Source organism: Leptonychotes weddellii, chromosome 8, assembly GCF_054177405.1.
Source record: "Leptonychotes weddellii isolate Sample4059 chromosome 8, ASM5417740v2, whole genome shotgun sequence".
Lineage (NCBI taxonomy): Eukaryota > Metazoa > Chordata > Mammalia > Carnivora > Phocidae > Leptonychotes > Leptonychotes weddellii.
The window spans coordinates 34236829-34260121 of NC_138376.1; the positions used below are offsets into that span (position 1 = coordinate 34236829).

At 42.8% G+C, this 23293-nt stretch overlaps 1 protein-coding gene and 1 long non-coding RNA gene across 28 annotated transcripts in view; one reads left to right on the forward strand and one right to left on the reverse strand.

Moving 5' to 3' along the window:
- The window catches only part of RUNX2 (RUNX family transcription factor 2), a 123963-nt gene that overhangs the window by 19887 nt on the left and 80783 nt on the right, over window positions 1-23293 (forward strand). The window lies entirely within an intron of this gene.
- Window positions 1-23293, reverse strand: part of LOC145723005 (uncharacterized) — a 54274-nt gene that overhangs the window by 3181 nt on the left and 27800 nt on the right. For 3 of the 24 annotated variants that reach the window (XR_014147698.1, XR_014147681.1, XR_014147702.1), the window contains 6 exons: window positions 21930-22044; window positions 17109-17251; window positions 6908-7065; window positions 5579-5736; window positions 1481-1553; window positions 706-878 (listed from right to left, as the gene is read on the reverse strand). This is a non-coding gene — a long non-coding RNA (uncharacterized LOC145723005). Of the gene's footprint in view, window positions 1-705; window positions 879-1480; window positions 1554-5578; window positions 5737-6907; window positions 7066-12443; window positions 12551-16665; window positions 16807-17108; window positions 17252-21102; window positions 21240-21929; window positions 22045-23293 lie in introns of those variants that run through there. The other 21 variants (XR_014147677.1, XR_014147675.1, XR_014147678.1 and 18 more) reach the window with 17 other exon arrangements.

The following is a 23293-nucleotide window of genomic DNA, read 5'->3' on the forward strand; positions in this document are numbered from 1 at the left end:
TCTTTGCCAGCTTATCATTTTAAGACATGACATCATACCTCAGATCCCAAATTTGTAAGTCTTGTGTTTAGGCAAGACGTTTTGACCTCCTGTTGGCAAGTGAGCTCGAGCAATTGCCGTGTGCTCTCCAGCAGGAGAAGTCGGTGGGGAGGCAGCAGCGACAGTAATGCATGTGGATGCCCAGCTCTTTCCAACATCAGTTTCTGTTAGGATCCTTTGTTCCATGTGTGCCCTCGGTTCCCGCTGCAGTCTGATTTAAAGGATTTCTACGGGAAGGGGAAAACCTGCTTAGCAATGTCAGAGTCGTGGTTCTGAGTTAGGGAAGAGGGCTGATGGAAAAGGTATTATTGGCTGTGTAGAGGATGGAAAAAATATATCACCTGACACAGTCAGGATCCTTTGAATTCTCTTGCTGTTTTTTTCAGTTATCTGTTGCTAAATAACACGCTGTGCCAAAAACATCATGGCTTCAAACAACAACCAGTTTATTATTCCTCAGGATTGGGTGGGCTGCCTGGGGTTCATCTGGATGGGGGTCTTTCGTGTGGCTGCAAGGAAGATGGTGGCTGGTGCTGGAACATCCATGATGGGTGTGTTCTTATGTCTGCTGCCTTGGTGAGATGGCAAGAAGGCTGGGCTTGGCTGGAACGATGGGACAGCCTTTTTCCCTCTCCTTGTGGTCCCAGAGCCTTTCCCCCTCCACATGGCCTCTCCACGCGGTCTCCCCAGCACAGTCTGACTTCTTACATGGTACATCAGGGCTCCCAAAGGTGCAAGAGTGGGAGTTCTTAGGCCTTCTTAAGGCTTCTTAAGGGTCAGAACTGCCATGGAGTTACTTCCTCCTTCTACTGCTGGTTAAAGCAAGATACAGTTGCAGCCTAGATCTAAAGGGAAAAAACCCATAAAGACATGAGCGATGGGGACAGTGGTCCATTGACTCACCAATACCATCAACTTCCACAAGTGCTTAGACGGCAAATGTCATTGATGCCACAGGACACAATGATATTTTTGAGGTATCTTCTTCTGAAAGGTCTCCCGACTTTCTAATCCGGAGGACATTTAAAATTCTGCAAGGTTTTCTATCCAAAGTTTATAGGATGTGTGCAACACTCAAAGGGGGAGGACAAACGAGGCTAGGGGTGAGGCTTGGCCGTGGTACTGTGATGCTTTATTATCAAGAGAGGAGGTAGTTCAAGTCCTGTCAGCTTCTTACCAGAGTCTTAAGGAGAGAGCTGAGTCTCCAACCAATGCCCTCTAGTTATATTAAGTCACAGTCACAGAGGCTTCCTTCCCCACTAAGATCCACTCAAGAACCCAACCATCAAAATCACAAAGGCTTCACCCTACTTTCCCACCCACCCCAGTTTCTTTAAAAAAAAAAAAATTCTGCAAGGTGACTCCAAGTTTTAATTATAGTAGCTTCCTTCTGAATTGAAGATACTTGGTAATTATCAGATGAATTAAGGGTGAGTGTTACCTTGGGGTGCTTGGTATTAGCAGGCCAAATCAAGGTGCACCGGATCAATACTTGTAGGAAAGAAGAACATTTGCTGTTTGAACAAAAAGAGGTTATTAGCTTTGCCTGGCAACATGGCAAGTCTGTAGCAGAAGTATTTTATGAGCCCTCAAATGGACGAGCCTGGAGGTTTTATAGTTTCTATCACCCAGCTTTGGAAGTTCTCACTTGCCAGCACATCTGTGAACCTGATAACCTAACACACATGAGTGGGTGTCTAAGAATTTTTGCGTGCTGTGCCCTAGGGAAGTAAATCATAGCTACTCTTTAAGAAGAGGCCAAAACTGCCGTCTGTGAACTTACTACTGGGACACTGCTGTTCACTGTCGACCAGCTAGCTACCTGTCCTGACCTGGTGGGAGAAGGAAGAAGCATGGCCTCTTCTTTCCTATTGACCAAACTCCTTTCCTACAACTCTGCCCTGCTTGGCTGCATTTTTTAAAAAAGATGTTATTTATTTATTTATTTATTTATTTATTTATTTATTTATTTGAGAGATTGAGAGAGAGACAGACAGAGAGAGAGCACACTCTCGTGCAGGAGTACACGCATCAGCGGGGGGAGGGGCAGAGGGAAAGGGAGAGAATCCCAAGCTGACTCTGCACTGAGCGTGGAGCCTGACTCGGGGCTCGATTGCACGACCCTGAGATCATGACCTGAGATCATGACTTGAGCCAAAATCAAGAGTCAGATGCTTAACTGACTGAGCCACCCAGGTGCACCCCTGCTTGGCTATGTTTTGACTTGAGTAGGGGCTGGCACTTAGGTGAGGAAGATCTATCTGGAAGTGCAAGGTAATGTTTGTATTCCTAGGACTGCCTCAGCACCCTGGCTCACTCAGCTTGTCGGGCTGAGGTCCTCAGCCAAACTGGTTTCTTTTCCTGCTTGCGCGTTCTCACCTGGGCAGCACAAATTTACAATTCTTCAGAGATCGTTTTATTATTCCATGTTCTTAAGTCACTTCTGGCTGCAGACATTTTACCTTATGAACTTAAGGTAACAGACTTAAACAGAACAGGGTCGTCTGGGCACAGCATCATTTAATTTTTCTCGAATTCTGTTCTACCTAGGCCTGTTTGCCAACCCTGTGGAGGGTAGAGAGAATGGAGGGCTTGGCCTTTTCTCTTCCTCATTCCCATTGGTGTCAGTGGCAGCTTGCCTTTCTCCTCTGCTACTCTTCATCCCAATTGGGTGAAAGAATAGGCTTTTTTTTTTTTTTTTATGGTGGTTGGCCCATGCCCTCTGCTCATTTATAGATGGTGGATGCTTGTGTAGAGCTTGGCCACATGTGAAAGGTGGGGAAAATGTAAAATGTGTTGGATGGAGGGCTAGCAGAAGAATTTTTTTAAGGCCCTCCGACATCTCTGGATGCATTTCTTGCATCAATCATCTTTCTGTCTGTGCAGATAATTTGAGAAAATCTTGATAGGTCTTGTACCATACTCCTGATGCCACAGGCCTGAATTTTAGTCCTTAGTGCAAAGCATTAGTAGAAAAGCCGGTTACTTCTTGCCTTGCAGACTTTCCCTGGTTCTTCATTGTCTCTGAGTGCCCAAGGAATGGAAATTATGGGCAAATGCTGTGTTTTGATATTTACAAGTCAGCAAATATAAGCCGTGGTTCGATTGTCATTAATATTAATCATTAAGTCACTAGTATATAAAGCATTGTTGAAAATCTTTGACTGAAGGGAATAATAACAGGTAAAAAAAAAAAAGCTGTTCCCTTTTTCCCTTTCATGAAGAAGGATGGGGCAGGGGGGCGGTCAGAAGCACTGGTAGAGGTCATGTCTGGTGGTTGGTGGAATGTGCTCTTGAGAAGAGCAGTTTTAAATCTCTTTCAGTACTTTTTTTTGTTGACTGACTGTCAGGAGCTGGGAAGATGGCCAAGAAGGAAATGACACATCGAGAGGCATTTTGTGTTGTGCAACATTCTGTGGAACTGATGCAAGGATATATGGCCTGTTTACACATTCCTTCACTAGGAATTGACTTCAGCGGTACATGGCATGCTGGAGCAAGGGGCTATGGCTTTCACATCCTTCATGGCAAATTATCACAGCCGTTAAAACATGCTCGTGTCCCTCTTCTGCACTTTTCCCTAGCTGCCCAGCTCTGACCGTGCTTTCTCATCGTCTTGGACTTGGGCTAACAAGGAGCTGTGGCTCTCACAACAAGAGCATGTTTTCCGCATGCATATGTTCCAGTTGATACATTTACTGCTAACTAAATATAGCCTGGCAGGTTTCCAAGGGATGTGTGTCCTAAAAACACACCTGTACTCGATCCCATGCATCCATAGTTTGTGTTTTGATGCAAGTCAGAAATCATTCATTCTTAAAAGATGTTAAGGGCGTGAGAGAGAGAGAGAAAAAAATTTTTTTTGTTATATTGAATAATTTATTATTAATTTATAAAATTTTTTTTTCCTTCCCAAGGAAGAAAATTCCTGATAGATCACTGAACTACCTTACTTCTATTTTGTTTGTGCTATAACATTTTCTTCAAGGGGGACTGGACCAGAGGACAATAGTATACTTAAAGATAACAGAGGAAAAAGATTGTGTTGCTGCTCTTTAGATTCATACTCATCCCTACGTAGCGTATTTGTAGGATGCATGGATGATGTCCATGAAAGCACATCTGTAGTCCAAAGGTAAAATCTCAAAAGTTTTAATCTAGGCAGGTTTGGAAAATAATTGCTCATGTTTTTCAAGTAACTTTGGGAAATTGAGAGGGCATAAAAGCCATTTAGGTGTAAATTAATTCAAGGTCATATGCAACAGTTCAAGTAGGAGACTGTATTTGGGGTGTGGTACTTTAGTAGCAAAGGAAGGACTCCACTCCCTGTTCCTCTCCGAGTGTCTCTGCTGCAGTGCCCTGGTGGCTAAATCTATCTGCTAATAGACAAGAGCACTTATTCAAATTCAGGACTAAGGCTTAAATCCAAATACGTCCAGAAACGGTAACTTTGACTTAAATTCATATTAAGTCAGCAGAAGTGATCTGGAATCCTGTTTTGGGAGCAGGTTTTGGGAGATAAAGGGAGAGTGGGTTAATGAAGTCCTGGGCACCAGAAAGTAAACAGTGACTCAAGGGTGCAGGCAGGGTCTCTGCCAGGCTCAGAGGTGGTCACTGCCAACTTGAACCCTTGCAAACTTGCTGCTGGTCAGTGCTCGCTGTGTGGGTTTCCGATGCTCTTAACAAGTGCAGGATTCTATAATTTTAAGGTGTGCAGTTTTGGTTTTTATATTTCCGTATTTCCTCCTTTTGCAAGTATTTCCCTTTTACAGAATATTTCTTATTCAGTTTTGTTCTAGATATGTGCTGGCTTTCTTCCTCTACTGGTTTGAAATTTACCATTTAATTTCTTTCTTTCTTTTAGTAGTTATCCTCACCGTTTTAACCCATATATTTGTCTTAATAAAATTAATCATGACCTCTGTCTGCCTCTTGGATAATATAAGAACTTTAGCATACTTTAAACTGCTGTCACTTCCTCTCTTCTCATCGGTCGTCTGATATTTTTTATCCTCCCCAGAGGAGTCATTATCAGTGTTTAAACTATACGTTTTATCAGTTTATTTGCTCACCATTCCTTCTTGCACCTCAGTTCTTCCTTCTGGATTCAGTTTCCTTTTTCATGATACAGACCCCTTCGTAGTTCCTTGAGAGAACCTGTCAGTGGTAAACTCTCAGTTTTTGTCCCTGAAAACGGCCGTGCTTGCATACGCTGGCTGTTGTGATATGCAGGGCACCCACTGAAAGTCTGTCTGCTCTTAGTGCCCTCCCTTATCCATGGCGGATTCGTGGATATGTATCCACATATCCATGCCCGAAACCACGGAGAGTACTGAACCCTACAGATACTGGTTTTTTTTTAATGTTTTTTCCTATACATGTATACCTAGGATAAAGTTCGATTTATAAATTGGGTACAGTAAGATTAACAACAATTAATAATAAATAAAACAATTATAGCAGTATGCCCTAATAAAAGTTACGTGACTGTGGTCCCATCCTCTCTCTTTCTCAAAGTGTCTTACTCTTCTGTACTCACCCGTCTTCTCCTCGTGGTGATGTGAGTGGATCACAGGCCCACGTGGTGAGGTAAAGTGAGGGGAATGATGTAGGCATGGTGACGTAGCGTTCGGCTGCTGTCTTGACCTTCTGAGGATCATTAGCTTCTGGACCATGGTTGACTCCTGGTGACTGAAACTGCACAAAGTGAAACTGTGGATAAGAGGAGGCTGCTCTACTAGTCTTGCTTTGTGCTAAGACTTCCAGGCCATTATTACTAGGCTTGTTACAATAGGATTTCAGGGACTAGAATACAGTACAGCTAGATTTTCATGGAAGATGGATGAAGGGAAATGGACCTAAGTGTCTTTCACCACGGGGAGCCAATGGTGGAGAGGAGGTGGGAGGGAATGTTCCGGCAGAGGGGGAGAAGTTGAAGAAAGAGGCATATAGGGAGAGGAAATTAAATCCCTTACTTCACCGTTTTGGCTTGGGCAGGGCCTAAGTTGCTTTGGAACTCTCCACCCAAATTTATGTTAAAGAACTCTGCCGTTCTATATGATTCTCAGAGGCCATTTGGCTGTTGCTCATTGCAAAACCAGAGCAGCATTTTTTAGATGTTATTGTCCACGCATTTCCTGTCCTTTTATGAGAGTACAGGTCTCCAAACCAAAAGAGGCTCCTTTTATACGGTAAGTGAATTGCTGAATGAAGCAGAGGGAAGAAAGTAGGCGTGTGGATGGAGGCGCATCGTTTAAGAGAACCAGGAGACCATAACCTGGGGTGGAACTCTCTGGGCACAGTGGGCAGGGTGACTCCAGGGTTTGCTCTATGCACCTCTCACTGGCGTTCTGCAGGAAGGGGCTGCTGGGGAAGGGGTCAGCTCACACCAAAGCAAGCTCGTACCTCCTGCCTTTCCGTTAGCCCTCAGACTACATACGCACACTTTATGACATGCATCTTCTTCCTCTTCACCTTCTTGACACTGATTTTCATGAGCTACAACTTAGGTAAAAAATGCTAGCGTGCGTTTTGGCTGGGCAGTACTCAGGAAGATTTAACCGGGGCTCTGTGCCCCTTTAGGTTGGGACCTGGAAATTATCGGTAGAAAAATACAGGCCCTTCAAGGAGATGAGGAAGGTACTCAAACATAGGCTGTTGTACTTACCGGAAGTGAGGAGAAACATGGATGTGTAAGAAGGGGGGGTGACTGTGAAGTCAAGGTTACTAATTCTAGAACTTTGGTTTCTGTTTCACCCTCTCACCGTTCACACAACCCTGCAAAAACAAGTCACAATGTTTTCCATACTGTGAGGGCTATTGCAGAGTAGCTTAATGGTACTGTGAGGGCTATTGCAGAGTAGCTTACTGGGGAGTTGGTCCATACAGGCAGTTTGTATTTAAGATGTGGCTTCAGTTATGGTTGAAAGAAGCAGAGGACCTGGAAATTCCTCTGGTGAGGCCTCAGTGGCACGTTCGTGACCCTCGGCAGATCACTCACCTTCTGTCCAGTTCAGTTTCTTCATCCTGCAAGCAGAACTAGGCGTGAAGACAACTTCAGAGTAGTTGGGAGTAACTCCTAAGGAATGATCATAAAGTACTTGGCGCACATGAAGGGCAACTTAAATACCAAATAGTAATTATGTAGCGCCTTTCTGCCAAGGAGTTCCAAACACTTAGACATTACCTCACTTGATTCTCTTTACACCCCTTTGAGGGATGTATTGTACCTTTTATTGGTGGGTAAACTGAGGCATGGCCATTTGAAAACTCATTTGCTCTATGTCACTCTGCAAGTCAGCAGACGATTATGGAGGTGGGCGTGGAGCCCCGGTCCCGTCCCGCTCAGTTATTCACGACTAAGCCTCCCCGATGCTTTGTCATTGAAGTTGTGGAAGCTCCTGGTGTCGGGCCCAGGGTTGATGTTATGAAGTAGCGTTACTTAAAAAGAAGAACGCCTGACGATGTAGTTGCACTGCTTTATAGTAAATAAGCCTCAAGGTGTAAGGCCTCACATACAGAAGGCATATATGTATGTGTGTGTGTTGAATGAATCGAATTCACTCAGATGAAAGTTTAGCTGAGCTGGAAACACTGAATTTTGTGAGTTGAAAATAAGGTGTGTGAGTTAACCGTCCATAGAATCTCACTTCAAATATCAGTGAAATAGAGTTAGCACTTGAACAAAAAGTTAACTTTAAGATTTTATTTATTTAATTACTAATTTTTTTTTTTTTTTAGAGAGAGAGAAGGGAGGGGAGGAACAGGGGGAGAGGGACAAGCACACTCCACGCTGAGTGAGGAGCCCCATGCGGGGCTCAATCCCATGACTCCAAAAAGTTAACTTTAAAAAAGTTGTATGAGGGGCGCCTGGGTGGCTCAGTCGGTTAGGCAGGGGACTCTTGGTTTCAGCTCAGGTCGTGCTCTCATGGGTCATGGGCTTGAGCCCCGCGTGGGGCTCGGTGCTCAGCAGGGAGTCGGCCTGAGGAGTCTCTCCCTCTGCCCCTCTCCCGACGCGTGCCCGCACGTGCGCGTGCCCTTTCTCTCAAATAAATAAGTAAACCTTTAAAAAAGTGGCATGAGAAGAAAATGGAGGCAAATACATGGTAGAGAGAGTAGAAAGTAAAAATTAGTGAAAAGAAGAGAATAAAATGTGTCCGTAATCACGTCTCCAAAGATTGCTGCTGCTAGTGTCCTGATAGTAATCGCCTGCAAGTTCTTCTGTGGTAATGCTGGTCCTTTCGTGGAGGTGACGGCTGTGAGGAAATAGCATCAGGACAATGATGGAATGCTGTTAAGTGGCATGCCTTTGTCGAAGCTGAACAGAGAGAGAATAACTGGAAAAGAGATCCGTTGCTTGAAGGAGCAGGAGCGAGACAATGGGACGGACAGAAGTTTCTAGTTAAGGTCTTGGAAGAGGCAACAGCTGTCTCTATGATGGGGTGAGCTGTCCTCGCCCGACTGAGTAAGACTGGATGGGTCTGAGGAGGAGGACCCCTACCCCTTCCTCCCACTACCCATCCTGCCACTAAAAGCACCTGCTCCCTGTATAATAGCTAACAGAGCCCCTTTTCAATGATAATTAGAGATATGCATTAAAATGTAAATATCTCTGGCCATGGGGGCATGCATTCATTCAAAAATCATTTTTGAGTGTGTACTGTTAGCCAGGTGCCAGGCTCATGAAGCAAAGAAGACACGATCCCCACCTTTGAGGAGCCTGCATTCTGAAGGGAAGATGGACGAGAAACGAATAAACAAACATATATGTATAACCGCATCTAATTATAAATGGTGCTAAGTGCTGTAAAGGGAACTGATGTAGCAATAAAGAGTAATGGGGCATCAGGGGATGGATAGGAACCTACTCTAGAGTGTGCAGGGAAGGCCTCTTTGAGGAGATAACATTAGATCCGAGACCTGAGGGTGGGAATGAACCAGCTCTGGGAGGGGCGGGGAAGAGGCTTCACGGCCTCAAGCCTCGGACATGATCAGTGTCAGAAATCTACTGACTAATTTTGTTAGAAGAGAGAGCACTAGGAGAATGGCTGTGTAGTTGGGGAAAGGTTTGCAAAAAGAGGTGCTCAGCATCAACACACCTCAGAGCTGCTTGTTTTATGAGTCTACCCATGGCCTCTGTAGCATAATCTGAGGAGTGCAAAAGGATTCTCCGTGTCCTCCCCCTACAGGCCCTGAACCTCTCTCATGGGATTCTTGCCCAGGTGTCTGAGATTCTTCTTTGAGTTAAGGCTTTGAGGACAGGACCTTCAGAGATGTTATCTGCAATGGAGAACACATTTGAAGGCATTTTGGGTTAATAACTTGGTTTACATAAGTGGATCAGATCAGATTAGCTAGATACTCATTTTATAATAGGACCATTTAGGGAGAGTAAGTTGAGAAAGACCTGGAAGAGTTCTGTCTGGTGAGGGAGACTGAGTGGGAGTCAGTGGAGGGGAACGGCTCCTCTGTGGCCGGCACACAGTAAGAACAACGGGTCCCGAAGAACATGTTTTTCTGCTAGAAGGGGCCCTAGGAAGCAGATTTGTACCCAAAATAACCCAAACCAAGCAGCAGGTTACCCATTCAAGTAGAGTCTTTGGGCTTTTTTGGACAGCGAGAAGCAATTCCAAAGGTGAGCTGGGTTTCAAAACATAAGAGCAACATGGAGAACTTCAGAATGTTTAGCGCAGAGCACTGATGATGATTAAAGGATTGTAAAATTGAACCTATAAGGATAAGTTGAAAGACATGGGATTATTTAGCTTCAAGAAGAGGAGACTGAAAAATGACTTAATAACAGACTTCAAAATTATGAGGAGTTATTAAGCTGTGTATGGTGACCAGCTGTTTTGTTTCTGGCTTGGTCAGAGAAAGAACAGTTTTAACTGAAGCAGGCTAGATTTAGGTTAGATTTAAAGAAGAACTTCTGGCCTATAAGAATTGTGACAGAGGACAGGTTACCAAAGGCTGAGGGTTGGACCAGACGGCTTTTCATTTGAATCCCTTCCATGTTACCGATTTTCTGTGTATTTATGAAGTGCAACAAAGCGACACCTTTCTGATTTTAAAGTCAAAGGCATGATTTCTGTTTCCCATTATAATTCTGAAGCTCAAGAGGTGCAGAGGTTTGTAGACACAAATGATGAGGGTAATTTGTCTTGCTTCAATGGCCATTAGAATCTTTAATTGAGAAAAACATGACCAAAAGGAGGAACAGATCTGCCACGTGATAAAAAATTGTTATTGATAATTAGAACAGAAGCATTATCAAGAATGTGGGGACTGAGTGAGGTTTTATTTTCAGAAAAACTCAAGTGTATTTGGCTTGAATATGCCAGATACAGAAGGTGGGGTTTTATGAAGTTGGCTCCTTTTGTTTTCCCTCTGGTCCCTTCCTCCTGGGAGAAATTAAAAGCACTTCCAGGTGACAGCAAGGTTCACGTGACCTGGAGCCTGAGAGATGCGATCCGCAGGTCACCCTCAAGGAATGTATCTGCACATAAGAGGAAGGAGAGAGGAAATAGGCAGGATTTATTTTGGAAAACAGAAACCTTCATGCATTTAAGAGCTGGCAGAGCAGTGGCAAAGCCGAGCAGAACGAACCGGAGAAAGACTTACTGAACGCGCCGTCCCTCATCCACTTCGCAGCTGGAGCGCAGGGAAGCCAAGAGCCTTGTTTCCTGGGTTCGCCTTGCTCAATGAAGCCGAGCGTCTGTTTTTATTTTTAGATTTATTCTTGAGTCCACTCTTGCTTCTTAAATACCTGTCTGAGCAACTTGTGTAATAACAAATTAGCATGCCTGCAGATGGTTTGCTCGGAGCACTCACAAGAGCTCTCTGATGAGACTATGAAAGACGAAGTACACATATGTAGCGTTCTCAGATGAGTTTTTGTTTTGAGCTAAGCGGGTATAATTTTCCCTAAAGGAAAAAAAATAATCAAAGCGAGTAAAGAAGCAGACTTTGAAAACAGGTGACCCAACTGGGAAGAAGGCTCAGCGGGTGTGGTGCTAAGCGAGGGGAAAGGAAAAATACTAAGAAAACATTTTTTCTTTCCTTCCACAATAACTTGGGCTCGTTGGTCCATTAAGCACACTTAGGCCCTGGAGCCACTACACTTGACCTTTCCAAAGCATCATCGCTGCTGGCGAGCCCCCTGCAGCCCACCGTTGGCTCAGAAGTCACACAAGTCACACCCACTTCCTCTTACTGGCCTCCTTTCTTTCTCGTCTGTCATATTTTCTTTGTGGCCTTGGCACTTTGGGACATTATTTATTTTCGTGATTTCTACGCTTGGGTCTCCCCCACCCACAGATAATTTATTTTTAAGACACCCTTCGAAGGATTCTTAAAAACGACAGCTACCTTTTCCGTAGCAAAAGTCGGCCTGAAGGAGATCGGTGGCTCCTCTTTTTTGCTCTTGAGGTCAGGAGATTGAGTGGGAAGGAAAAGCAAGTGAAAAGAGGTGTGGTTTACTCCTACTACAAAAAGGAGCTCTCTTCTGAAGACTTCGTTACAGGAAACGTCTCTTCGTGTCCCATGTGTGGACAGTGGAAGGGTATTTATTCCTTATCGTCTGTCTACCTTCTAAGTCCTGTGAACCAAGGAATTAGCTGTGAAACAGACCGGGTATTCTCTGAAGCAACACAAGACCCATCAGTGTATCTCACCCCCCCCCAAATGGTTTTGTTGTCTGTTCTTCCTGAGCTCCTTTTTTTTTTTTTTTTTTTACCTTGAGGGCTTTACTTAAGACTTAAAAACCAACCTGCCTTTCCTTTAGAGAAACTGTGATAGGGATCCAGTGAGACCGGCCAGCAGCCAGGGCTTTAGGGAAGGTTGGACACATGGCTGTGAGAATGTCTACAGGGTAATCAAGAAGGACAGAGGTTTTCATAAAGGCCTTGAGGTTCAGAGGGAGCAAGAGTGGATGGTTCGGATAGCGTGCCAGTGGAAGGCCCTATGCCTTGATCACTTCTCAGGGGATTCCCACATGGACTCCCCTGGGTTTTTTTAGAAGTCTACATTTGCAACACAGATCAGACATCGCAAGGAAGCATGCTGGGGCTGGGGCTGGGGCTGTAGGAGTTTTTGGATTCCATCATTAGGAGATCATAGGTGGACCAAAATGTAGGATATGTGCCCATTTTATTATTTGCAGAGCATATTTTTGCCGCTCTTTAATATATTATTATATTGGTTCCATATACTGTAAGACCTGATGCCGCATTTCCTTGGTAGAGCCAAGCAGGAGAGGTGTCTTTCCTCTTTGCTCTCATCCAGGCTGTCTAGGAGCTGTGCTAAGGATGTGGTTTGATTGGAGTTAACTTGTCACATACTAGCCCAGCGGTGGCGTAGGAATAGAAGTTAGTTCATAAGGAAGGGACTTGATGGGATATAATAGCACCAGACCTCCATTTTTGCTGAGGGTTGACTTTCCCTCATCAGTCATAGCTCAGGAGAAGCCCTCAGGGGAGCAGAGTGACCACTTCATCCTCTTTTGTTAGGAGAACTGAAAAATAATGAAAATTTGCAACTGAGTTGGAAAAAATCTGACACGGAAAGATGAAATGTAGCTTTTGCAGCATGAGATTTGTGGCACAAACTGACCAGAGGAAGGAAATCTGATGATCTAGATAGATGCCTCTGGTTATTACCACTTTTGCTGTGTGCCCCTGTGCTAGGAACTGAACAGGATGAGTCAAATATCGCTGTAAATAAAAACTTCACGGGGAATGGATCCTTGTGTTTGAAGGAATAGGTGGCTTTTCTGGTTCATTTATAAATGTCTCCTTTCATTCTTTTCAAAGTTGGAATAAGTTGCACTAAAAGTTTATTGGAAGAAAACCATTTAAAATTTTTTTTATTATTTTATTTCATTTTATTATTGTTTTGCTACTGCAAAGAGCTCCTGAAACTGAGCCATGGCTGAATTATAATCTTAGTTCTAGCCTGGTGCTATTTGGCTCGTTCTTGGAATGGATTTTGATAGTTTTCACATCAGGAAAATATGGTCACATTGATCTGTTATCTTACTATTGGTCTCAATTGCCAGGCAGTTGGAAGACTCATGGTTGTAAATTATTTAAAATAATTGCTTTAAAAAGATTATTATTTATGCATTAGGATATTAAATCCCAAGACCTCTACACACTTACAAAGTACCTGTAAGCAATTCCACAAAATTCTAATGTTGATACTTAGATCCTTTTGTCCTGGGTGACTCTGGTCATTAAAGTAAGTTAACCTCAGGAAGAAAAGTCAGTTTTTTTTTTTTTTTAAAGATTTTATTTATTTGACAGAGAGAGCACAAGCAGAGGGAGAAAGAGGGAGAAGCAGGCTCCCTGCTGAGCAAGGAGTCCGATGCGGGACTCGATCCCAGGACCCTGGGATCATGACCTGGGCCGAAGGCAGTCGCTTAACTGACTGAGCCACCCAGGCGTCCCGAAAAGTCAGTTTTAATAAGGTATCTATGTCCTCTCTTTCTTCATTAATTGGGCAAACGCTTCTAGCAAGCCTGCTTTGTGTCGGGGCCTCTGACTGTTGGGTACTGATGAAAGAACTTTGAGAAACTAACTTGGAAGAGACACAGCAAAATCGAGAATAAAGCCAAGTTCAGTAATCAGTATTATGCTGAACGTATCAGGACACAGAGGGCTTAATTTGTAGGGAAAATGAGCAGGGTCCCTGCTTTTATTTTAATAACTTATGAAAGTTTATGACTAGTCAGTCCTACTTTATTGTCAGTTGTCCACTCTCTGGCCACACCCACATCTTCTGACAGCTTTCAGTCCCCTGTCCCCTCCACATCTGCTCCGAGCCCTTACTGAGAATTCAGTCCCATGGTCTCCCACCTCATCTCCGATGATCATGGCACCATTCTCTTCTCTTCTTTGTCTCTTGGTCACCAGGTCTCCCTCCTTACCAGCACCTGCAAGCTCTCTTGCTCTCACTACTCCCTTTGCCCAGAGTAAGGGGGCACTTCTTTGCCTTACAGAATGGGCTTCCGGGTACATTTTTGATTCGAAGAAGGGTGTCCAAAGCTAAGGAGAGTGTAACAAAACTCATCCAATGTAAAGAGTGTGTGTGCGTGGCAGGAGAGGAGCATGAAAATTAACGGTCTGTTGGTTTGTGGGGCTCTGTGCTGGATGCTTTACATCCATTTTCTCCTCTTTTACAAATGAGGACACTGAGACCTCAAGAAGTTGTGTTTGCCAACCCAGTTCCTTTGCCATAGCAAAGCCAACTTTGTTTTCTGGCTTCAAGTCCTTACTTTTGCTGCTGCTTGATGCCAGGGGCTTTGAATACGTGTAATTTCTTGGGGGAAACTTTACAGAATTTTATATCAGAGGTTAAGGCAAATCTAAAGTAAGTTAAGTCTCAGATACTATTTGTGGTTCTTTATTTGTCCTTGGTGCAGTTTGGGAAATGAGAAGGACTAGGGCACAAGGTGAGGAACCACCATAGAGAGAAGGTCTCATGTGATAATTTGCAATACAACTTTGGACCCCTCTGGCTCTGGCTTATCTTTACTAGGCCACCTTTTCTTCTTAGAGAAATTGAAATTACTACCAGTCACAAGAAAGGAATTCTTACCTACCATATGGGATTTGTTTTTTCCTGCTAGCCTTTAATGCCACTGTGTGTAAGTGCTCGACATTGTCGAGAAGTAGTAATACTTCTCTTTTTTGGTAGTTTAGATTATGTGGAAAATATACCGTGTTGGTGAACATATAACATTTGTGGGACTAGTAACAAAAGCATATATGATGTTCATTCAGTGCTACCCATTATTTCTTTTTACATTTTGAATAACATTTATTTTTTTTTTAAAAGATTTTATTTATTTATTTGAGAGAGAGAATGAGATAGAGCATGAAAGGGTCAGAGGGAGAAGCAGACTCCCCGCCGAGCAGGGAGCCCAATGCGGGACTCCAGGATCATGACCTGAGCCGAAGGCAGTCGCTCAACCGACTGAGCCACCCAGACGCCCGAATAACATTTATTTTTAAGATGTAATCTTTTTAGAGCAGTTGTAGGTTTATAGCATAATTGAGAGGAAGGTATGGCCATCTCCCGTGTCCCTTGCCCCCACATGAGTATAGCCTCCCCATCATCAGCAGCTCCCACCAGTGGTACATTGGTTACAACCAATGAAACCACATTAACATATCATGATCACCCAAAGTCCTTATTTTGCATTAGAGTTCACTCTTGTTATACACAATATGGGTTTGGACAAATGTATAATGACATATATCACATGGAGTAGTTTCATTGCCCTAAAGATTCCAACTCTACCTGTTTATCCCTCCCCGCACGAAGCCCCTGAAAACCTGTGATCTCTTTAATGTCTCCATTGTATTCCCTTTTCTAGAATGTCATATAGTTGGAATCATACAGTATGCAGCCTTTCCAGATTGGCTTCTTTCACTTAGTAATATGCATTTAAGTTTCCTCTATGTCTTTTCATGGTTTGAGAGCTCATTTCTTTTTTTTTTTTTTACTTATTTATTTATTTATTTATTTATTTTTTATTATTATGTTATGTTAATCACCATACATTACATCATTCGTTTTTGATGTAGTGTTCCATGATTCATTGTTTGCGCATAACACCCAGTGCTCCATGCAGAACGTGCCCTCTTTAATACCCATCACCAGGCTAACCCAACCCCCACCCTCCTCCCCTCTAGAACCCTCAGTTTGTTTCTCAGAGTCCATAGTCTCTCATGGTTCATCCCCCCTCCAATTTCCCCCCCTTCATTCTTCCCCTCCTGCTATCTTCTTCTTCTTCTTCTTCTTTTTTTTTTAACCTATAATGTATTATTTGTTTCAGAGGTACAGGCCTGTGATTCAGCAGTGAGCTCATTTCTTTTTAATACTGAATAATATTCTGTTGTTTAGATATACCACAGTTTATCCATTCACAAGAACATTTGTTTTCATTTAATTACTACATAAGAAAAACATTGGTTGTAAAAAGTTCAGAAAATTCAGAAAGCATAAATAAAGAAGAAAGTAAAAGTCACTTGAAACTCAACACCAAAGATAACCGTAGCTAGTATTTTGATGCATTTCCTTTCAGTGTTTTTCTCGAGTGTATATTTGTGTGTATGCATAAATATTAACGCATCCTTTTTATTTTATACAATTTTGCTTATATCTTCTAAGCTGATTTTATTTCTTTTTTGGGGGGAGGGGCAGAGAGAGAGGGAGAGAGAGAGAATCTCAAGCAGGCTCCACACCCAGCATGGAGCCCAACAGAGGGCTTGATCTCATAACCCTGAGATCATGACCTGAGCCAAAATCAAGACTGAACCACCCATGCACCCCCCTTTTTTTAATTTTTAGAAGGAAGTGGGCAAATATCTAGATGGTAAATCTTCTCTTAAGTAAAGATAAACATTTTGAAAATTAGTTTGTAAAAATTGGTATGAAATTTCTTATTCTAGTTCCTTTAAGAATATTCTAGCCCATGGGGTTATTTACTTCCTGATATAGTTGCCTACCTCACAATATAACTTACAGTAATTGTACATCCTCCTCCTTGCTATTCTTCTTGTCTCTTTTTTCCTTTCCCTTTACTCCGTTTGACAGGTGCTCATGTGATGTCTGGCATGCGAAATGGCCAGTGTATACTGTGCTGGGGGCCATAATCAGGCTTTGAGGGGCTCCTGTGGCTCTTCCTCACACCTCCTTGAGGTTCCATCTCCATATTCCCTCCTCTGGAGTGGTGCTGTGTGCCTTTGCTTAGGATTCTCAGACCTTTGAGAAAATACTCTATATTTGTATAGTTTACAAAGTTTATGTTATTCTTTTGACTTTACAATAACCGTGTGAAGTGGGCAGAGAAGAGATTGTTTTACAAGTGAGGAAGAAGCCTTGAGAAGTTAAGGGACTTGCCCGGGGTCACACATCTCTATTAAACATTTCATGTATTAAAAATGGCTTAGTATGACTCAAACCAAATTCAAGAAGAGAAAAGGTTCCAGCTGAGAATTTAAAGAAAGTACAGAAAATATTACTACAGCCAAAATTATTTCAGGTTACCCTAACTGGAAGCTTACCGATTTTTATGTGCTTGTTTGTTTGTTTGTTTTTTGTTTTGCAAAAGTAAGTAGCGGGGACACCTGGTTGGCTCAGTCGGTAGGGCTTGCGACTCTTGATCTCAGAGTCCTGAGTTCAAGTTCCACATTGGGTGTAGAGCTTACTTAAAAAAAAAAAGAGAGAGAGAGAGAGAGAGAGAAACAAAAGTAAGTAGGGATCAAGTACAAGTGAAGAAAAAGAAACAATTTAAATCAATTAATGGAGAAAAGAAATGTATGTAGGAAAAAAAGATTGTCTTCAAATAGCTGCTCACTGATTACTGGGAAGGGAAGGGGAAAATAGTGCTTCACTTCTCCCAACAGAAAAAGGCTGTGGATCAGAGATAGCTGAATCAAGGGTAGAGTAATTCTCTCCTGATCTATAGGAGATAAGATGTCTGGTGAAGGGCAAGTGGAAGGAAGATCCAATGCCAGACAAAGGCTTTTGCAATTTCTGGAGGTCTAGCAACACGAAAGGTAATACAGATTCAAGATTCTTAGGAAATCCTTAAATGTAAAACATCCTCAATTCATAAGGATATCTGGAAGAGCAGAAACATCCTGTTTGGCAGATACTTTATTTTAAGCCACTTAGTCTACCTGGAAATGTAATTTGAATATTGTTTTTTTTATTCAAAACTTGTGAAAATGAAACCAGCTTTTCTAGTGTCTGACTTCTAATGTCCAAGGGGCTAAGTGAAGTAGAGAAAAGCAGCAGAATGTCTGTGGAGGAGTCTGCCCCACAGAATAAAGCGGAAGAACTAAGCCAGGGCAGTGGTGACTTGGCCGAGGAGGGTCTGGGACTGAGGGGAAAAATCAGAGGCTCAGTCAGCTATCACGGCCAAAAGCTCTGTGGCAGGTTTGCCGAGGTGGTTCTGAAGTACATTTTTCCTTGTTAATAAGGCAAGAGACATATTGGCATAGACTGGGATGAATGGGGATGCTCTGATCATGTGAAGCTAAACAAATGCAATGGTGCATTCTGGGTAGGAAATTAAAAATGGCAACAGTGTGAACTTATAAGCAATGCAGAGTATTTGTTAAGCATCTTAAAGTCTTGACGAAACTACCTAGAGGTCACATTTCACTGTTGTGACATTGACAAATCAGAAGGAAATATACTGGGTTATTAAGGAGCCAACTGTGATAACTGCCATTGGATTTGGCATGGCAGAAGCCATCGGTGATCTTGGCAAAAAGAAACGTCAGTAGAAGGATAGGTTCAAGAGATTGTTTGGTGAAAGTTTAAGAGAAAATGGAGGGTAGGAAGTGGGGAAAAGGAATTTAGAAAGTGAACACACTTTTAGAGTGTTCTCTGAAAGGGCGTTAGAGAAGTGGGTTGGTAACTGGAAGGGGATATGGTAGAGTGGGGAGACCATTGGGACTTTGAGTCACAAAACTGGAGGCCACAGTGCTGACCCTTCATGAATGAGCATCCTTGACAAATCACTTTGTCTCTCAGGACCTTGGCATCTTCAATAGAAAAATGGGGATAATAAAACCTACCTATAATGATAATTTTAGAAGATTATGTATAATAATTGTTTTTCATTTGTAAGCAGCAAAATCATTGTAAAAATCTCATCCTCTTTAGCATGTAATAGACATTCTCAAAGAAACATATGATCACTTGGAGGAAGCTGGATCTGGAAAAAAATAGATATGAATGACTGGGTGAACTGAAGACCTTTATTAAAAGCTCTGGGAAGGGGCGCCTGGGTGGCTCAGTCGTTAAGCGTCTGCCTTCGGCTCAGGTCATGGTCCCAGGGTCCTGGGATTGAGCCCCACATCGGGCTCCCTGCTCGGCAGGAAGCCTGCTTCTCCCTCTCCCACTCCCGCTGCTTGTGTTCCCTCTCTCGCTGTATCTCTGTCAAATAAATAAAAAATCTTTAAAAAAAAAAAAAAGCTCTGGGAAGTGGAAGACCATAGGATGTGTAGGGGAAGGAAAGAGAAAGCTGGACTGGAACAGAAGGTGAATATTGGAGAGAAGAGGAAAATCAAGTTGGATTGGTAGAACTGGGCTGTGAATGCAGGACTGTAGAGGCCATTCAGAGGAGTCTGGGGCAGACAGTAGGGTGGCCCTGTGGGTTCTCCAGCGGGATAGTTGAAAGTGGAAGGTGTTGCATTTCTATATAGCATGGAATTACAGGGATTAGAGCAAATTCTACCTTGGTCTGTAGAAGATCTCCATTGTTTCAATGCAACTAGGATATTTTAGTTTGGTGGAGGAAGCAGGAGGAATCAAAGACAAGAAGAAACAGGAGGGAGAAATATGAAGGCAAGGAAGCCAACCAGAGAGGTACTTCTCCAACCCGTGTGTGGTGAGAATCAGAATTGAACTTTATTGTTTGGGGGTTATGTGGCATGAAAGTCAGTATTAACATCCTGGAGAAGGAAAGTGCAAAAGGAAGGAGTGTCTCAAGAGGGGAAACACTGATGAAAGGAGTTTTAGGTCAGTTAGTCATCAGGTATTTTTTGAGTACCTACTATGTGCCATTGCTGTTCTTGGCCTTCTTCTTGGCACTCTTTCAAGCTCTGTTCTAAGCATGGACCACAACGCCCTTAATGGCAGGAAATGTGTGGGAGGAAGCCAAACTGTGACAAAACTAGGCTTACATTTCTTCTTCTTTTCTTTTTTTCTTTTTGTTTTGTAAGAGCTTACATCTTAAAGCATTTTCTATATCGTCCTGTGCCTATTGCATAGTTTGCTAGGTGAATTTGTAATATTTTTTGAGTTAGCAGTATTAATCTGTTGCTGCAATTTTTGTTTTAAAAAAATGTGATTTGTCGATACACATTAAGCCTTAAAAATGCTCCCAGGGCAGCTGTGGTTAGAACTCATGACCAGATTTGGCTTGTCCAACTGCAGAAGAACACCATCAAAATCAGTTCCCCCCAGCCATTCATGTGATACTCATATAAATAAATAATCAAAATAGAAGATACTAAGATAAATAAGAGAAAGCATACAGAGAAACATTGATTTAAAATAAAGGGAAGAAGGGCTTCATTTCTGACTATCTTAAGGAAATTGGTTTAGTGTATTAAGGGTTTAGAACAATGAACTGCACGGCTGGGCATTTAGGCGAAGAGAGTAGACAGATGCATGGATAAATGAGCTCTCCAGTTGGCTAAAAACTAACTTGAAGCATGAGATCATGAGTGCTAACTAATTTTGAACTATAGCTTTGTGTAATTCATCAGGACTAGGACTCTGGTTTTAATGGTTTGTGTAGTGAGACTATTCCACTAGTCACAACAGAATTTTAAAAAACAGCATCTTTGTAATTGATGGCATTAAAATGGTGGACTTGGGTTTGAGTTCTAAAGCAGATGTTCAGTGGTTCAGATTAATTTCTAGCAATGGTTTTGGAGGTTGAAACCAAGAGGTGTACGAAAGTAAACATTTCCCTTGCAGAGCAGATAATTTGAACTCGAATGAAACGTCAGCAAGTAGGCACCAGCTACAAGTTAATTTTGACGCAGATGTCTGGAAAGCATCACCAGTGAGCATATTTTTCACGAGAGCCACCGTGTAGTATTGTCTCTCTGTGCTCATGGAAGGAAGGGAACATGTTACTTGTTGAAGCCCAGGCGTGTACTGGCTGGCCAGAACCTGAGGCTGAAGTCATGCCCTTCTGGACTTGCATGAGGATGCAAGCATTGGCAATAGGCAGCTTCGCAGGGGGCCAGCCGCTTATGTCTGAACTGATACAGGCTCCCGCCGCAGCCAATCTCTCTTCACCAAATATCCATCAGCGACTTCTAAAGCGAAGGTGTCTTCACCAAATGGCTTGGTTCCTGGGTCGGTTTGTTGTCTTTCTGTCTGGTCTTAGGAGCACAGGAAGCAAAATGCGCGCTGATAGTTTCTCAAGGAAATAAAAGGCACATTGTTGCTTTCCAGTAGAAATAAAATCTTTCCACAGAGAAACAAGAGGAAGAGTCTGTACAAGGAAGCATGTATATCATCCTCAGGCATATTAAAAAATGAATTGATAAAGACATAAACTAGTAAAGTAAGGCTGTAGGATGGGCTGCGCACTAAATAGGCTGACAGTAAGACATTGTTCATTCCCTTGTTTTTCCAGAAGGGTGGAGAGATTTCCTTTCTAGCTGGGGAGAAAAAAAATTTTTCCCACATTAAGCTTTATTTCATTTGGTAAATGTTTTTTTTTTTTTTTCCCTTTTATCTTGTCAGTAGAGTTGAAACTGATTGATTCCCTCAGCACTTAAGTGTCATGGTAGTAAGCCAAAGAAATTCATACAGTGATGCTCACGTTTATGTAAATGCTCTTTTTACCAATATTAATTTTTCCTCTTCTTAGTTTTGCTCCTTTTTCCCTTCAGTTTAGTTTTTCCTGGCAAGAATGGGGTAGCTCAGTTTATTTGTTATTTTTCTTTAGCCGGATCATGTCGCTGTGAGACAATACAGTGAAATATTTGCATCCGGGTCTTCACTTTATGGGGATGTTTCTATTTTTATTAATTTGTGGGACAAGACCAACTAGACAATGAGTTGGACTCATTGTGGATTATGTTCAAAATTTTAAAAATGTTTGCAGCAATAGATAGCTGGGCTCCTGGATGAACGTCCCTAGGTTCTCCATCAGGGATTATGTCTTTCCCCGCTCATGTTCAAGTTCCCAGCATACTACCTCTCAGGTACTAGTGGCCAGTCAAGTCTTAGAATGAGTACATGAACTGCTAAGTGATTGCTAAATCCAAGAAGTGCCCTAAATAGAATTTTCCCCATTTCGTGGTCTAGGATGGTGATGTGAGAATAATATGAAATGAAATACGAACCTTTGTTTCATTTTGAGAAGTGTCAGCATTCTAAAGCTGTATCTCCACTGGGGCTTGGGTGGCATCCGCTGCCTCAAACCAGATCATTGCATCTTTTACTTTGTTCTCTACAGAGCTGGAAAAACACAGCCGAGACCGGTGTCAGAGCATGATCCAATACCTATAGGGTTTCCTCCTTCAGAATCTGGATATTATTGAGCAGATAGCTCGCCTGATCACTAACGTCTCTCATTTTCCCCCAATGAATAGCCTCATATCATTGGTTACATCAGAAGACATCATTTTGATAGCTATAGGCACCTAACTGTGTCTTAGTCGGGTTTACGGTTTTTTAAGGTTGGACAAAGCCTCTGTTGGGTGTGAATCACAGTGTGTCTTGTTGCTCAGTGGGACCGTGGCAGCCTCTTTGGTATCTGGGACCTTTGTCTATAACACAGCTGTATCATTGCTTCCACACACAGGAGAGCTCTGAGGGGAGGGGCATTGGTACTTGAGTATATAAGATTTGCCATCTTTCTGTGCTGCGCAAGATAAAATGTTTATACATTGGACACAGTGTTTTAGAATGTCGTGTCTCTTTCTTTTGTCTCTACTGTAGTTCCTATTAATTCACCCAGTGACTCTGGGGAGAGTAGCATGCTTCTGAGATGTGGTCACCTGTGTTGTGACATATGTATAAGCCTTGGCCAAGCGATTTCTTGTGGGCATCCCATAGATACTCTGAAGACTTCAAGGTCCTATTACGATCTCAGGGGATCTTTCAGAAACACTGTTCAGCAGTGTTCCCCAGCCCTGAGGACAATGTCTGCGACACCTTCCAGTGGGCCTACTGCCAGCCTGTTAGGCCCCTCCCTGGCACCAGACCCAGTATGCCCTTCTCTGCCCACACCCTGAGCTTATCTGGTGGGTCAGGTGGGTGAGGCTTCAGGGACCTGAAGAAGGCAGTGGCGTGGAAACATGACAGCATTTAATCCATTCTTCCGAAATACTAGTTTTTCGTTGTTAATTATATGATATTTTCAGGTTTTGCATGATGTATTCAGCAGCAGATAAATAGTACTGGTCACAAGAGTCTTACTCCTTTTTTTTTTTTATTTTAAAGATTTTATTTATTTATTTGAGAGAGAGAGAATGGGAGAGAGCAAGCACATGAGAGGGGGGAGGGTCAGAGGGAGAAGCAGACTCCCTGCTGAGCAGGGATCCCGATGCGGGACTCGATCCGGGGACTCCAGGATCACGACCTGAGCCGAAGGCAGTCGCTTAACCAACTGAGCCACCCAGGCGCCCGAGTCTTACTCCTTTTAAAGGATTCCAATTTTAGAACCACACTTACCTTGTATAATGAGCATCAGTACTAACTTGAT